We start from the raw sequence: 16,772 nt of genomic DNA, 5'->3' as shown, positions 1-16,772 counted from the left end.
CATCTGTAATTTATTTCTGTCTATTTATTTATTATCTCTATTTATTGAGCACTTAGTGTGCAGAGCACTGGGCTAAGTGCTTGGAAAGTACAATACAGCAATAAAGAGAGAATTTATTTATATTGATTTATTTATATTAATGTCTATCTCCCTTTCTAGGCCGTAAGCTCATTGAGGGTAGGGAATGTGTTTGTTACATTGTTGTATTGTACTCTCCCAAGTGCCTACTATAGTGCTCTGAACACAGCGCGCAATAAATGCTATCGACTGATTTACTGACAATTATATAGTGCTTTGAGGGTGCAGGTGGAATCAGTTTGTGAATCAGTAGTATTTATTGGGTGGTTTATTATGTGAGGCCTTTCCCAGAGGGGTTACTGTTCCACTGAGCATATCATGGCACCGACTTTTCCAAGTTTTAACCCCAAGGGGAAGAGCTCATCTGATTTACTCCCAGGGACACTGGAGAACCTTTCCAGAGATAATCATCATCAGAGAGACAGTGCCTCCCTCACTCCTGGAAAGATCTATCACTCCAACTGGGGGAGTCAAACATGGTGAACAAGGAAAGGGAAGACTCAAGTTGCCTTTCCATAGGAGTGCCTCTCCTCCTGGCATTCCTTCCTATTTTAGGTACCTGAAATAATAATGTTGTTTTTTGTTAAGTGCTTACTAAGTACCAAGCACTGTTCTAAGCGCTGGGATAGATACAAGGTTATTAGGTTGTCCCACTTGGGGTTCACAGTCTTAATCCCCATTTTACAGATGAGGTAACTGAGGCACAGAGAAGTTGTGACTTGCCCAGAGTCACACAGCTGACAAGTGGCAGGTGAACTGATTTGCTTGTATCTACCCCAGCGTTTAGTACAGTGTCTGGCACACAGTAAGCACTTGCATGCCACAATTATTATTATTTCTATTATTAACAGGGGAGGTAGCCCACACTCCCACCACCAGTGAATGGTAGCTGAAGTTGCTATAAGCTTGGCAATTGCTGAATGGTCAAGCCAAGGGATATAAAGGCCAGGGACCACGTCAGGGCTATGAAATCTCAAGTTTGTGGGGGCCAGATGAGACAGCTGGGTTCAGCGATGGGTGAAAAGAAAAAGGATTCAATCGTATTTTCAATCAGTTGTACTTGAGTGCTTACTACGAATGGTCCTAAGCACTTGGGAGAGTACAACTTAACAGAAGTGAAATATAGTCTGTTTGGCTCACTGTGCACTACTTTTTAATCAATTCAGGTTAAAAATGATCTAGTTTATTTTGACAAAATTTCACTTATTGGGTATGAAGGAAGGAGTAAATTGACCCCTTTGAGGGGATGAATTATCTTTAGGCCACTTGGTAATAATAATAATAATAATAATAATAATGATGGCATTTATTAAGTGCTTACAGAACAGAACAGAAAGCACTTTTCTAAGTGCTGGGGAGGTTATAAGGTGATCAGGTTGTCCCACAGGGGGGCTCACAGTCTTTAATCCCTGTTTTATAGATGAGGTAACTGAGGCTTAGAGAAGTGAAGTGACTTGCCCAAAGTCACACAGCTGACAATTGGCAGAGCTGGGATTTGAACCCATGACCTCTGACTCCAAAGCCCATGCTCTTTCCACTGCGCCATGATAAATTACACCTTCTAGGAGTTTAAAGGTTGCCCTTGTAGACACAAAGAATGAGTGCGTCAATGAAGTGTGAAATTTACTCCAGTCTTTGTGAAGAGATGTGGTTCATTAAACACTCAATAAGATATGACTTGGCATTATTTTTCTTTAAATTGTTTTAAATGGTTTATCTCGGTTGACAATTACTTAAGGGTAATGTAACTTAACTCTTCCTTCAAAAAGACAAAATTTCATGTCTGAAACTTTCATTATTTTATGTGCTTAAAATGAAAGCTGTAAGAATCTGTCTGTATTTACCCCTCCAGGTCTTCATTTTTTAAAAAATTGTATTTGTTACGCACTTACTGGGTGCCAAGAACTTACTAAGCTCTGGGGTAGATGTAAGAGAATCACGTTGGACACAGTCCTTGTCTCACATTGAGCTTACAAGTCTTTATCTCTATTTTACAGATGAGGTAACAGGCACAGAAAAGTTAAATGACTTTCCCAAGATCACACAGCGGAAAGGTGGAGGAGCCAGGATTAGAACCCAGGTCCTCTGACTCCTGAGCCTGTGCTCTTTTCACTAGACCACACTGCTTCTCAATACTTCTCAGTGCTTCTAACCGTTTAATGTCCTTAATAATGATGAAAAGGAAATTGATAAATTCTTAGTTGAGTTAAAAGGAGCAATGAGGCAGATATAGGAAGAAGCAGATTATTAGGAAACATTTTAGGAACCCTTTAAAAACATGTTATTTGTCTTCCTTGCTGTTATGATGGTTATTAAAAGCACTCTTTTCAGTCCCCAGCTGGGTGTGGCTGGGTGAAAAGAATTATATGAGTATCCGTCCTAAGAGCTTATGGTTTCAGGCTGATAATAAGTGTATGAATCAAGTTCATTCAGACAACTGAGCAAACATTGCACTCAGTTCTGCCAGATCATGTGTGTTTACTACACATCTTGGCTAGAACGCTGTGTTGAAATAGGGAATATTATTCCGACAATGCAAGCCTTTCTGGATTCAGTGCAGTACGATGTTACACTGAATGGTTGTGTGGAAATGCACATGCTTGTGGCATTGGACGTGGTGAGCCCTGTGACAGGAGATTTCCTTACTGTGGGGTTTTGCAAGAAGACACGGCCCCTGTGTTTCAGGAGAACAGGGGGTATTTACCCTGGGCATTTTGTAGTTTGGAAAGCAAAGGCGGGAAATCCAGGAATTCCATGTTTAGGAAGCCACCTTGGGCCATAATAGGGTGTTGTCAGTCAGTATGGTTAACTATTACCAGAATCCAGGGAGGAGGAAAAGGTTGAAATGTAGGTAGAAGATGAGTAGAGCTCTGGACTGCAAAGGTGGATTTGGGGTTTCGTTGATTGAATGTATTTAGTGAAGAGCTGCTGACTCAAAAATTTCTTCTCAGATTTCTTTTTGGGAGATGGTGATGATAATGGGTTTGTTCACCTTGATGGAGGTTGGAAGTGATTGCTTTGTTATAGCAGCGGTCCAGACTGCTATTGTTTTGTGTAGCACAGGCTAGGGAACTTAATGCATTTATATATATGTGTTCTCTTTACCCCCAAAGAAATAGTTTTTGATTTTGTAAAATTAAAAATTGTTCTACAGCACCCTCCACCTATAAACACACACCCCCGCACCCCTCCCCCAAATCTTTGCAAGCCTCTCTGCTGGCCTGAGGCCAGGGAGATAGGAAGCTTTTCCTCTGAGGTAGACCGGCCCCAACTTCTGACAGGCATCACTTCCTGAGCCAGTGCCTTTAGGATCCATTATTTTTCCACTTCCAAAGCAGGATAAGTTAGAAAATCCTTTATTCCCTCACCTATATTTTGAGACCTGTGTGTGAGGGGCAGATCAACACACGCTTACTCCTTCTGTTTGGCATGACTAATTTGGGGATACCCTTTTGCAAAGCCTGCCCCAAATCCCCTTGTCCTGGATCCAGTCTGTGCTCTCAAGTGCTGTGCCTCATTTATGTGTTGAACCCTGGGGAATGAGTTGGGAGTCTCGGGGGAAGGGAGCACTCATAATTGCCCTGACCCATTGCCTCACGATGGTTCCTTCTCTCCTCATATTCTATTTTGGGCATGTTTCTCCATTTTCTGCCTCAGAACACCTGAGAAGGTGTCTTTCCCCCTCTTTTGGCTGCTTCGGGAGAAGGGATGGGCACCCATGTCTCTCACTTCTCATTCATTCACTTTCAATCACATTTATTGAGCGCTTACTGTATGCAGAGCACTGTACTAAGCACTTGGAAAGTACAGTTCAGCAATAGAGAGGCAATCCCCACTCACAATGGGCTTACAGTCTAGAAGTCTTCTCCTTAAGATGAAAGCAAAAATAAAAACTCTACTTCCCAATACTATTTTCCTGCCTCTCCACCCACTTGTGAAAGTAGCAGCACTGCAGATAAATGAAAATCAGGTAGGGCACAGTCCCTGGCTCTCAGTCCTAGCAGGAGAGGGAAACGGTATTTAATCCCCATTTTACAGATGAGGTGGCTGAGACACCGAGAAGCTAGGCGGCTTACCCAAGGTCACACAGAAGGCAAGTGGCGGAGTTGAGATTGGAACCCAAGTCCCCGACCCCTAGATCCCTAAGCTCTTCCTTTCCCCTCACTTTACACTTCAACTTAGAGAAGCAGCGTGGCTCAGTGGAAAGAGCACGGGCTTGGGAGCCAGAGGTCATGGGTTCTAATTCCGGGTCTGACACTTGTCAGCTGTGTGACTTTGGGCAAATTACTTCACTTCCCTGGGCCTCAGTTACCCCATCTGGAAAATGGGGATTAAGACTGTGAGCCCCACGTGGGACAACCTGATCACCATGTATCCCCCCCATCGCTTAGAACAGTGCTTTGCACATTGTAAGCGCTTAACAAACGCCATTATTATTATTAACCCAGGAAATTATGCCTTTTCAGGAAGGCTTCATGGACAGAGATTCATGCATTTAGCTTGTAACAGCCCCTCTGCTCCTCCATTGTCATTTTGTGAGAGTTCATTCATTCATTCATTCATTCATTCAATCGTATTTATTGAGTACTTACTGTGTGCAAAGCACTGTACTAAGCACTTGGGAGAGTACATCAAAAGAAACATGTTGGAGTTGTGGCCATGATCCGCTTGAAAGTGTATTTCTTCTGGGCAAGCAATCAGTCACGGGTCAGTACACTTATTTCTTGCAAATCCCTGGCACAGATTTTCAGGCTTGTTGGGGGAAGGGGTAACCAGGAGGAAGAGAGAAGTGGACAAGCCAGATGGTGTGGTCCAGCCGAAACAGGGTGAACGTTTAGAAATTTAAGTGCTCATGGTCATAAGTTGAGATGTCTGAGGTAGAGGACTGCTCATTCCCCGAATAGTTACCGGGCAGGGGAAGAGATTACAGGTACGACTGATGTGCGGCCTCGGTTAAGACTCAACTTCTATCTGTCTTATAGCAGGAGGGAGTGGCCCGGTGGAAAGAGCACACAGGCTTGGGAGTCAGAGGACCTGGGTTCTATTCCCAGCTCCGCTACGTACCTGCTGGATGACCTTGGGCAAGTCACTTAACGTCTTTAGGCCTCAGTTTCCTTATTATTATTATTATTGCTATTATTATGACTTGACCAGTTTGAAGAGCCTGTTTAGGACTGCTCCAGATTCCTCCCAGGCAGAGGGGTGGAGGTGCAGGGTAGGCAGTGGAAGCAGTTTAATTTTCTGTCAACACCCTGGGTGTGCCGTGACTCTGGGTACTGTGGGGTGGGTTGAAGGCCCCTGGGGCTGGCTGTGGGCAGTTAAAAGCCACCACAGGCAGAAAAGCACAGCCGCTTCCCTCAGTAAGTTGGCATTCCAGATCTTTTCAGTAGTGTGGCGGTAATCACTCGAGGGTCTAAAGCTGGCCCATGGACCCCATTTTGCCCACTCCTGTTGTAGAACAGGAAAATAGGGGAACGATGCTTTTGATCAGATGATGAGGCTGAACGTCCTGTACTCTGAAGGGCGTGACTGATTCACATACCTAGGATTCATTAGGGCAGAAACATAAGAACCTAGAACACAGTCATGATGGCTGTGTGTCGGCAATACCTTTGTACCAAATAACCCCAGGTAATTGAATATACATTCTCTAAAATATGCGCGAGTCAAAACTCAGTCGTTTTAAATGCCCTGATAATGACTTCCTAATGAAAACCGCAAAGGTACCTGTCTACCTACAGATATATATCTACCTCTCTGTGTGTATGTCGTCTGTTTCTGAAGAAGATGGCATCGAAGGGGAAAGAGTCACCTTTGGGTGTTTATGTGGATGATAAGCTAATGTGGGATGTACAGATTTGCCCACCCCGTTCACACACAAAGGCTGGCCTTTGTTAGGCCGTTGTTTTGGTTGTTCAGGATGCTTGATGCTGCTTTTGCTTTGCCTCTCTGCCTCATGATCCTCTTTCAAGCCCTGTTCAAAAAGAAACATTCATTTCGTTTTTGATTGTAATGCTCCTTGCTGTTCTGTCACAGTTGATTCCCAGTTTTCAGCCGAGATAAAGTATTGTCTGAGGCTTTGTTTTACTGAAGTTCCCTTTGTTCACCTTGCTTTTGGTTTCCCAATTTCCGTTCCGCTTTCAGAAGCTCTTTGGCTCTCCTGCCGTCCTCTGTTCTTGCAAAACGAGACTGACATGAGCACAGCTAGGGGACTGACTTTGTTCCAAGACTTGGTGGTTTGTTATCCTGTCTTGTCACTTGATATTAAATATGGTCAGTAAATGTCCCAGATGGGGCTGCTTTAAAGAGGTCGGGTGTGGCGTCTGAGGGGTGGCTGGATCATGAAACCAGGGCCTTCAGCTGAACCTTATGCCTGATACCATCATGTCACCGCACACTTAACAGTTTCCCAAAGGATGTGCTGGCATTTTCATTCTGATTTTTCTACATTCTTTTCTTTTATATCATTGCTTCGGTGCTGCCTAGGTAACACAATTCTGTGATTGCTCTCAGCTCCATGAGGCCTGGCTAAACCTTTGTGGGGATGGTTTCCCGCGTGCGGATTGACCCATTCGTTAGGGTTTCCTCCACCTTCCAACTTTTCATCAGCCCATAGAGCCTGGTTGGTTTAACAAAGCGATTTACAGTCATTTACATGTATTTCTCCTTAGGAATGTGACTTTCTGGCGCCGAGGTGTGCATATTGCCATTGTTGAGGGGCGGAATTTAGGACTTGGGGTGATGCTCGTGGACTCGTGAGAGGTGGAAGAATTTTCCAGAGAAGCTTAAACCTATTTCAATGCCTAAATCCTAGTTCCTTGTTACAATCTCCAAATGAACTGTGAAGAATAAATTGAACAGGTCTGGGCGCGCTGTTCTTTCCTGTTTTAGCCTTTTGGCCGTGGGGCCCCCGCCCCTCCCGCTCTGACATAGCTCTTCATGCCATCGTGAAGCATCGTGAAGCTCAAATTTGCTGAGTGATTTTCAATCTGATCCACTGGTGGTGGGTGCCCAGTGTTTTCATTCTTTCATTCAATCGTATTTATTGAGCGCTTGCTGTGTGCAGAGCACTGTACCAAGCGCTTGGGAAGTACAAGTCGGCAACCTATAGAGATAGTTCCTACCCAGCCACGGGCCGAAATTCCGTCACTCCGGTGCTCTTTATTGAGCGCTTTCTGTGTGCAGAGCCCTGTACAGGCGCTTGGGAAAATGAGTAGACGGGATCTGTGCCCACAAGGAGCTTACAGTCTACACGGGGAGACAGACATGAAAATAAATTACCGATAGGGGAAAAGACAGGGTATAAAGATATGTACACATAAGTGCTGTGGGATCTGTTCTGAAGTCACTTTGGCATTCTGGAAGAATCTGGTTTTTCTTCAGTAGCTGGGCTTGAAGAGCTCTGGTGAGGATAATGACAACAGTGGAGAGAAGTGAGTGATCTTGATGGTTGCTGTGATCTTTCTTCCTGAAGTTGGTGATGCTAGCGGCATCTCTTTGGTGGTTTGATTGTTGAGGAAATGGCTTGGTAAGCTCTGAAGCTCTGTAGATGCTAGCAGATGCCAGAGGGGGTTCTATCATGTCTAGGTGCTGTGCCACTTTTCATGACATGGACTGTAGTTTTTGTTAAGAACTTACTATGTGCAAAGAACTGTACTAAGTGCTGGGGTAGATATAAGATAGTCAGGCCCCACATGGGGCTCACAGAGCAGGGAATAGGTATTGAATTCCCATTTTACAGTTGAGGGAACTGAGGTCCAGAGAAGTGAAATGACTTACCCATGGTGATTTTCTCAGTCATCCTCCTGCTTAGATGGTGAGTCCCATGTGGGACTTGGTTATCTTGTATTTACCTCAGTGCTTAGTACGGTACTTGGGCACAGTTATCAGTTGGGATTCATTCATTCATTCAGTCGTATTTATTGAGCGCTTACTATGTGCAGAGCACTGTACTAAGCGCTTGGGAAGTAGGATGTGAGCCATGGCCCTGCTTTTTGGCGGGTATCCTGTGTTTCCCATGTACTCTTCTTCCGTATTCTCCGAAAGACACCATCTATAACTGCAGTATTGTCGCCATCTTTTCAAGATGCCCTCCTTGTCTAAATGAGGCTGGAATCATCTTCATCTGTCAGAGATGTTGCAGTAGCATGTACTGGGTCATTAAGGTCCTTTAATAATATGTGGAAATTCCTTCATTTATAAGTTATCTGTGGAGACTGCGATCACTTCCGCTCTGGTAGCCCACCATCTGTTATGCATATTTGGAAACTAGACTTTCATATCGTGCTGTAGGTTGCTGTCAGCCTTTCTTTGGCCTGAGTCAGGTGCTGCAAGCAGTTTTGGTGCAGGGTTTGTTGGGCTGCAACTAGTCTGTTTCTGAGTGATTTTTCATTCGGTCAGTCCTGGTGACTTCATCCGGTCAAGCCACATGGCTTGGTGGCTGTCTAACAGGCAATATTCTGGAGAAGTAGCAGAGAAGCAGGATGGCCTAATGGGTAGAGCATAGCCCTGGGAGTCAGAAGGACCCGAGTTCTAATCCCAGCCCTGCCACTTGTCTGCTGAGTGACCCTGGGCAAGTCACTTAACTGCTCTGTGCCTGTTACCTCATCCACAAAAATGGGGGGATAAGACTGTAAGTCCCATGTGGGAGGTGGATCGTATCCAATCTGATTAGCTTGTGTCTACCCCAGAGCTTAGGGCAGTGCCTAGTACATAGCAAGTGCATAACAAATACCATATGCATGCAAAAAACGAAAACTTCCCGCTGGTTGTTTACAGTGTGGGCTGTGATTGGGCTTCCTCGAGGCTGCTGAACTGTCGCCACAGAGCTCCCTGTCTTCTCTCGCCAGGAATTCTGCATTTAGCCGACTTGGTGGCTGGATGGAGGCCACATTTTGATGTGATGGCGATAAAGTCAGCGTGGCTAGGAGCTTCTCGCACACACTATTCCAGCCCACATTTTAATGCAGTGGTGATGAAGTCAGAGTGAGCTTGGAAATTCTCCAGTCATAGTCCAGCCCACATTTTGGTGCAGAGGGGATAAAGTCAGCAAGAGCTTGAAACTTCACGGACACTAGTCCGGCCCACAGTTTGTTCCACACACGGCTGCTGTGTATGCCCTGGCACCCTCTGACAGTCTACGAGTGCACTGTGAGCACATTCAGGATGTTTTACTTTCTTTTGGGTAGTGCTGGTGATCACGAGATGGTACTTGGCGCATCCACTCTTTGGTCTGCGGACTTTTTTTTTCCCCACGTTCGGACATTGGAACCAACTGGAGCGTTGCAGGTACCAACTGAATCAGTTGGTCGGTTGTCGGTACTCCCACAGTGAGCACTGGAACTTTGCAGAGTTGCTCCTTTTGTTCACTCCAGGGGTGTGTGCTTTTGTTTGAGGGGCAGGTGTGGCATTACCGGGTAGCCTCCTGTGCTTTGGGATTGGTGTGAAAGACTGTACAAATGGCTGGCCGGTTGATGGCAAAACCAGCTTTTCAGGAGCTTGATCTCTTGATCCGAAGAGGACTGAGCTCCTCATAGGAAGCTATATCCAGGGCCTGTCACCTAACGGACTGGTTTCACTTAGCGCTGGGATGTGAAGTCATATCTGGTCAGCTCATGTGCTGAAAATGCCCCGGGAAAGGACTTTTCCTCTTCATCACAGAGTGTCCTGATGTTCCGTGTCGTGTCGAACATCTTTGTGTGATTTCTGTTTTCAAGCTCTACAGGTGAGCCTGGTAGAGTTTGAGGGAGGCAGGCAATTTTTAGGGATGCCTTTCTTCCCAGTTCTTCCCATTCCAGTGGAGCAGGGCGTTCCTTCCTAAATCCAGCTGCCTAGATGTCACACAAGCTGCCAAATGACATGGTTGTGTTTGAGAGACCAGGAGACCTGTATCCCAAACTGCCAACTTATGTAGGACGGTAGTAGGAAAGTGGTAAGGAAAGGCCTTTAATGTACATTTTTTTCCACTTAAGATCTTCTTAAGCAGCAGCTTGGTTGTAGGGGAAAGAGCACAGGCATGGGAATCAGAATATCTGAGTTCCAGTTCCACCACTTACCTGCTCTGGGACCTTGGGCAAGTCACTTTAACGTCTCTGTACCTGTTTCCTCATTTATTCTCCCTCCTGATTAGACCTTGAGTCCCACGTGTCCAACCTGGTTAACTTGTATCTACTCCAGCTCTTAGAACAGTGCTTAACCCACAGTGAGTGCTTATCAAATACCACAGTTATTTCTAGGTTTCCATTTTTTGAAGGCTTAACTGAACTGTTCATACCTTTTTGTTTGACGGGATTGTTCTTTAGGACATTTTTGGGTTGCTTCTGGTAGAAGCATCCGTGAGACGGCATGAACTTGTTCCAAGGCACCGAAGCAAGGCTGTCACTTTGCCTTGTGAAATTGGTGTGCCATAGTTGGGGGTCTTTGGGTTTTTAACCAGCCTTGGGAGTTTGCTGCTCTTTCTAGCTTACTGCTTTGGCCTGTGCTTGCTTCCTTCCACCTCATGTGTTCTTTGGGCCTCCACCTTGTTAATCTTTATTTCCTCATCTGTCTGGAGTCCTAAATCCTTCTTTTTCTTCAAATGTTTCCATGCAAAATGAATTAGAAGAAAATCACCAACCGGGGTGATAACAGACCTTTCAATTTTGGCAACTTTAAACAGTGCTGACTCTTGTCTCTACCAGGGAAACAAAGCTAATGAGAGTCTATATTGTCTGTAGAAAGCATTTCAAGCTGTTCTTATTTCTGGATGCATTTATCTTAACTTGGTTGCACTTTTCTTTCATTTTTGTGCTCTCAAAGCTCTGTTAGAGTCGTTATTAAGTGGTGTGGAAATAGCCATATTTTCCATAGTTCGATTCTGTTAGAGTCGTTAAGTGGTGTGGAAAGCATGTGGAAATAGCCATATTTTCCACAGTTTGGTTCTGATTTTCCTTTTTTCCCTTTAGTCATTTTTGGGGGCTGTTTCTGCAGGGGTTCATTTGTAGGCACATTAGTGAAAATTTCCAGAACATTGAGTTGTTAGGATTTCCTGAGAAAAGTTTTCAGGTGAAACTTTTTGAGGCTTTCCTTCAAATACAAATGTCCTGACTGCAATATTCCATTCTCATTTTGAAAAATATGTTACTTGTAGGACTATTTTTAACTTGAGTTAAAAAAATATTTTTTTTCATTCTGTGAAGTCAGAAGAGTTCAAATTTTGAAGGAAAATCTGTTAACTATGCTCTAGATAGAATAAAATTTACATAAAAAATGCCATTTCTGGGTCTAGCTGAGTATTCTGGCTCCAGTAATAGTAACAGTAGTAGCACTAATGATAGTAAGGGCTTATGTAAAAAGCACCATGCTGAGTGGTGGAGAAAATACAGAATGATTAAATAAAACCCAGTTCCTGTCCCTCTTGGCTCATAACCTGTGGGAAGAAGACAGATACCAAAAAGAATGAGTGAGGTTGAGGAAAAAATAGCATGTCGAGTATTTATTAAAATGCATACCACATCCTACATAAGTACTGCAGTAGATACGAGGTGAACCGAACATGGTGGCTAAATAGGTGCGAGGATTTTAGAGACAGCTACTGGGAAGGAACAGGCTTCAAAGAACCGCTGGCCTAGGCAGGTGCCATTCTGAATCTTGGTGACTCTCAGGTTTGGAATCAATCAATCAATTGTATTTATTGAGCGCTTACTGTGTGCAGAGCACTGTACTAAGCGCTTGGGAAGTACAAGTTGGCAACATATAGAGACAGTCCCTACCCAACAGTGGGCTCACAGTCTAAAAGGGGGAGACAGAGAACGAAACCAAACATACTAACAAAATAAAATAAATAGAATAGATATGTACAGGTAAAATAAATAGAGTAATAAATATGTACAAACATATATACATATATACAGGTAGCTTTCGGGTCGTGTCAGAGGCTTGGAATGAACAAGATGAGGAGTCCAGCTTCAAAGGTTTGGGGGCCATTGCCCCCGTTGCCTCCCGTAGAGCGAGCAGCTCTGCCCACAGAGCAGCTGCTCCATCTCCACAGGCCCCATTGTGTCCTCTTCAGGATGTGGTGACCAGATCCATGTGCTCGTGTACCGTGATTTTAGGGAGCGTCAAACCTCTGCCTTTTTTTTGGTATCCCACACCTGATGATGCCCAGGATTTGGTTGGGCTTTTTGGCCGCTCCTTCATGTTGGCTCGAGATTGTGAAGGAAGTCATCAATTAGCCGAGGTCACGTTCCCGGCTCAAACCTCTGCAGAGTGCGTTTTCAGCCTATTCACCTCCCCACTGAAGCCTTCCTACAGTTTATCCCTGTCCGATTGGCAGTTCTCCGCCTGGACGTGCTCAGAGGCACCTGCAGATTTAGAGCGCATTCGCTTTTCCAGAACTTTGTTAAAAGATTTCAACTGGAGCCAGTCCTTGGTAGTGGAGTTAGTGATCTCATTAAGTTCTGTGTTGCTGATGCAAATCTTTGGTTGTATGTAGCCCTGCCCACGTATACATAACTTTCATTTTCCTTAGGCTTATTTTCAGTATATTACTGTGCTTATGCTGTAAAATGACTCATAGCCATCTACGTGTCTTTTATCTGTTCCTTAAATACAGTTAGCAACATATAGCAAGCAGTTCCCATTTGTTGAAAATGTCTTGACACCTCCCCTCCCCACCAGCCTACCAAATCATCAGGCAGGTGATTTCCTTTCATCTCTACACGTCAGCTTTGGGTAACCCAAGTTAAACCTTTCAGGAAACTCATTTCTTCAAAGGTAGTTTTGCCATTCCTGATTATTAAGTGGGTGCAGTTTCAGAAGTGAAATAACATTTGTTGGTTGCCAGGTATCCTTTGGAGGGATTTTTTAAAAAGTGTGGTATTTGTTAAGCATTTACTATGTGCCAGGCGCTGTTCTAAGTGCTGGAGTAGCTACAAGCAAATCGGGTTGGACACAGTCCCTGTCCCACGTGGGCTCACAGCCTTAATCCCCATTTTACAGATGAGGTAACTGAGGCACAGAGAAGTGAAGTGATTTGCCCAAGGCCACATAGGTAGAATTATGGCTCTGCTGGTGTGGAAATCGGTAATGTCATTGGGTAGAAGAATCACCATAAACACAAAGATTTTGGTCACGAGAAGCATCAATTACGACTGACTAATTTGCTTTGGATTTTTAAGGTGGGACAGATCAGAGAGGGCTGAAAGGAAGTATGGTAATGCGTAGTAATAATCTTTTCTTTGGGGGACAAAAGACCGTATCTGTGCTCCCATCTGGGAAACCATAGCCTGTGAGGAATACGTCAGCGGTTAAAGTTACAGCTGGGAGAGCCCTCAACTCCGAGCTACTGATGGTCATTAATGTTCGTATATATCGCTTTGCCAGAAGCAGGCTGGCACAGTACCCTGGATTTGGGGCTGACTGCATATGACTGATTGATTTGAAGATCAGCTTAAAACTGGAGGTGGATATAAAGTGATGGCTCCCCTCCTTGCCTCTGCTGACGGGACGTGGCTCCTGGCACGGCCTCTGGGGTCGATCCGGGCCCTTCCCCCGGCAGCAGGGCGAACCCTCTGTCATCCCTCCCCACCCCGTATCATCCCTGCTCGCCGTCGCCATCGAGAGCTGCGGTGTTTAGGTTAGAAATTTTTTTTTAAAAAAAACTTTTACTCCTGCCTCAATGTATTTTGTCTGTGTACTTCTTGAGTCCAGTCCCTCATATGGGCAGACTACTTTTTGAGTGATGAAAAAAAGTTTCAAGGAGGTCTCTTAACCTGTTGATTTGGGCCAGTTGGCCGGAGGACCCAACTCGTATTGTGAAACTAACTTCCAAATCCGATGTTGGATTATCAGATGTGGTGCATAGAATAGGTTGAACGAGACCCCCACCTGATAGTAATAGTACTGCATTGGTGATGGGGAAAGATAAGAAAGTCCCATGCGGTTCTATATGGCCAGTCCTATCATCTTGGGGTAATTTTAGGACTTCATTGAACCTCTCAGATCAGCCAGTTCCATAGGTTGAGAGAGTTTTTCAGGGGTCTGAGCTTTACATCCCCTTCTCGCTTTCAGTCACAGGGCTGGAGCACATCCATTGTTCCTTACTGCTACTACTACTACTACTACTACTACTAATGGCATTTATTATGTGCTTACTATGTGCAAAGCACTGTTCTAAGTGCTGGGGAGGTTGCAAGGTGATCAGGTTGTCCCACAGGGGCTCACAGTCTTAATCCCCATTTTCCAGATGAGGTAACTGAGGCCCAGAGAAGTGAAGTGACTTGCCCAAAGTCACACAGCTGACAATTGGCGGAGCTGGGATTTGAACCCCTGACATCTGACTCCAAAGCCCATGCTCTTTCCACTGAGCCTCACTGCTCACTAGAGATTCCATCACCCTCTTCAACTGTGGTGGTCACTCCATTAGATTTTGAAGGGCGGACTCTTCTTCTCCCACCACCTTCTGTGTCGCCCTTGCACTTGGATTTACTCCCCTTTTTCACAGTCCCTCAGCCCCACAGCACTTGGTGTACGTATCCGTAATTTATTTATATTAATGTCTGTCTCCCCCTCTAGACTGTAAACTCGTTGTGGGCAGCAAATGTGTCTTCCACCTTTGTCATATACTCTCCCAAGGGCTTGACACCTGTCCACATGTTTTGTTTTGTTGTCTGTATCCCCCTTCTAGACTGTGAGCCCGTTGTTGGGTAGGGACCATCTCTGTATTCATTCATTCAGTCGTATTTATTGAGCGCTTACTGTGTGCAGAGCACTGTACTAAGCGCTTAGGAAGTACAAGTTGGCAACGTATAGAGACGGCCCCTACCCAACAACGGGCTCACAGTCTAGAAGGGGGAGAGAGACAACAAAACAAGTCATGTGGACAGGTGTCAAATCATCAGAATAAATAGTGGAGAGAGCACTAGTACAGTGCTCTGCACACAGTAAGCGCTCAATAAATACGATTGAATGAGTGAATTACCGTGTAACCTCCCCAGCGCTTAGAACAGTGCTTTGCACATAGTAAGTGCTTAATAAATGCCATCATTATTATTATTATTAGTACGGTGTTGTGCACACAGTAAGTGCTCAGTAGGTACGGCTGATTGATTGACTCCCTTGTTGGCAGGTTAAGTGGACTTCTCGAGGCCTCTTCTTCAGTGTAGTAGGGGGACTAAGGAGATTGTTGAAGTAGTGGTGTCACCTCTTTTGGTTTTTTTCCCAGACTTTCGAAACACCTAAACTTTTCATTAATATGGCGGACCTGTATATGGCGGTCGGTCCTTCCGTGTGGTGGCCATTTGCATTCAAAGATGGGGTTATCGATGGTGAGATTTATATCGGTCTTTTTTTTTTTACAGTTTTCAGGAGTGCTTGAAGTCCTTGGTTTTTGGTTTTATTTGTTGCCTCAGATCTTTTCATCCTTGTTGTGGGGGATCGTTTCTTTGCTCTGAGGTTCGTGATGTTAGCTTTGATAAGTATGTTTTGTAAGAGTTAGAAGGAATTGCCAAGTTTTGATGTTCCATTGCTTCTTTGCTACAGTAAGGAGCTCTTTAATCTCAGAGTCATTCTCATCAAACCAGTCCTGGTATTATTGTCTTATAGCCGTGGTGACCATCCTAATGGCTGTACCCTGGTAGACAGTATCTCATTGAGATACTCGTTTGCTGGTCACGTTGGTAGAGGCCGATGTAATTTCTCGCTTTAATAGAGGGCTTTGTTGCAGCCACAAAGCTTCAAACAATATCTTCATTCTCCAGGAGTTGGTCATTCAGCCACCTGGGGAATTTGGATACCACTTTTTCATTAGGCCAGAGTGTGGAATGATCTAGATATCCTTACCAGATAGTGGCAGGAATGGAAAACACCCTTCAGGTTTTATTCTCAGGCAGTGATATAATCCATCAAGTGTCTTCGCGTAGATTTGTGCATCAATGATGTATTTCTGTTACCCTGAAAGTATAAACTACGATGTCGGTGTTTATACAGTGGGGTTGATCCCGGGTTCAGTATAGATATTTTTGTTTGTTGAATTCTAACTTGTCTGACTGACTGGCTTATTTTCTTTAATTTTCTGTGTCTCCCTTTACCTTGTGTTAGATTGAGAGTCCTCTGGGGCCAGGGACTAAGAGCTGAATTGACTTATCTTGTAATTGCCCCAGGGCTTAGTGCAGTACGTAGCATATTACAAGTTTTTAATAAGTGTTAGTAATGATTTAGACAAGTAATCCCCATGGCCTAGTAGATAAAACGCATGGCCCTGGGAGTCTAAAGGACCTGGGTTCTAATCCTGGCTCCACAACTTGTCTGCTGGGTGACCCTGGGCAAGTCACTTCACTTCTCTATGCTTCAGTTCCCTCATCTGTAAAATGAGGATTAAGACTGTGAGCCCCATGTGGCATGGCGACTGTGTCCAACTTGATTAGCTTGTATCTACCCCAGCACTTAGAACAGTGTTTGACACATAATAATAATAATAATGGTATTTATTAAGTGCTTACTATGTGCAAAGCACTGTTCTAAGCACTGGGGAGGTCACAAGGTGATCAGGTTGTCCCACGGGGGGCTCACAGTCTTAATCCCCATTTTTCAGATGAGATAACTAAGGCCCAGAGAAGTTAAGTGACTTGCCCGAAGTCACACAGCTGACAAATGGTGGAGCCAGGATTTGAACCCATGACCTCTGACTCCCAAGCCTGGGCTCTTTCCATCAAGCC

At 44.6% G+C, this 16,772-nt stretch overlaps 1 protein-coding gene across 1 annotated transcript in view; it reads left to right on the top strand.

Annotated features, from left to right (window-relative positions):
• GPBP1 (GC-rich promoter binding protein 1) overlaps positions 1-16,772 on the top strand; it is a 73,147-nt gene that overhangs the window by 15,958 nt on the left and 40,417 nt on the right. The window lies entirely within an intron of this gene.

This window comes from Tachyglossus aculeatus, chromosome 17 (assembly GCF_015852505.1).
Source record: "Tachyglossus aculeatus isolate mTacAcu1 chromosome 17, mTacAcu1.pri, whole genome shotgun sequence".
Classification (NCBI taxonomy): domain Eukaryota; kingdom Metazoa; phylum Chordata; class Mammalia; order Monotremata; family Tachyglossidae; genus Tachyglossus; species Tachyglossus aculeatus.
Note: the sequence above shows the minus strand (reverse complement) of the source record. Positions and strands in the feature narration are given on the sequence as shown.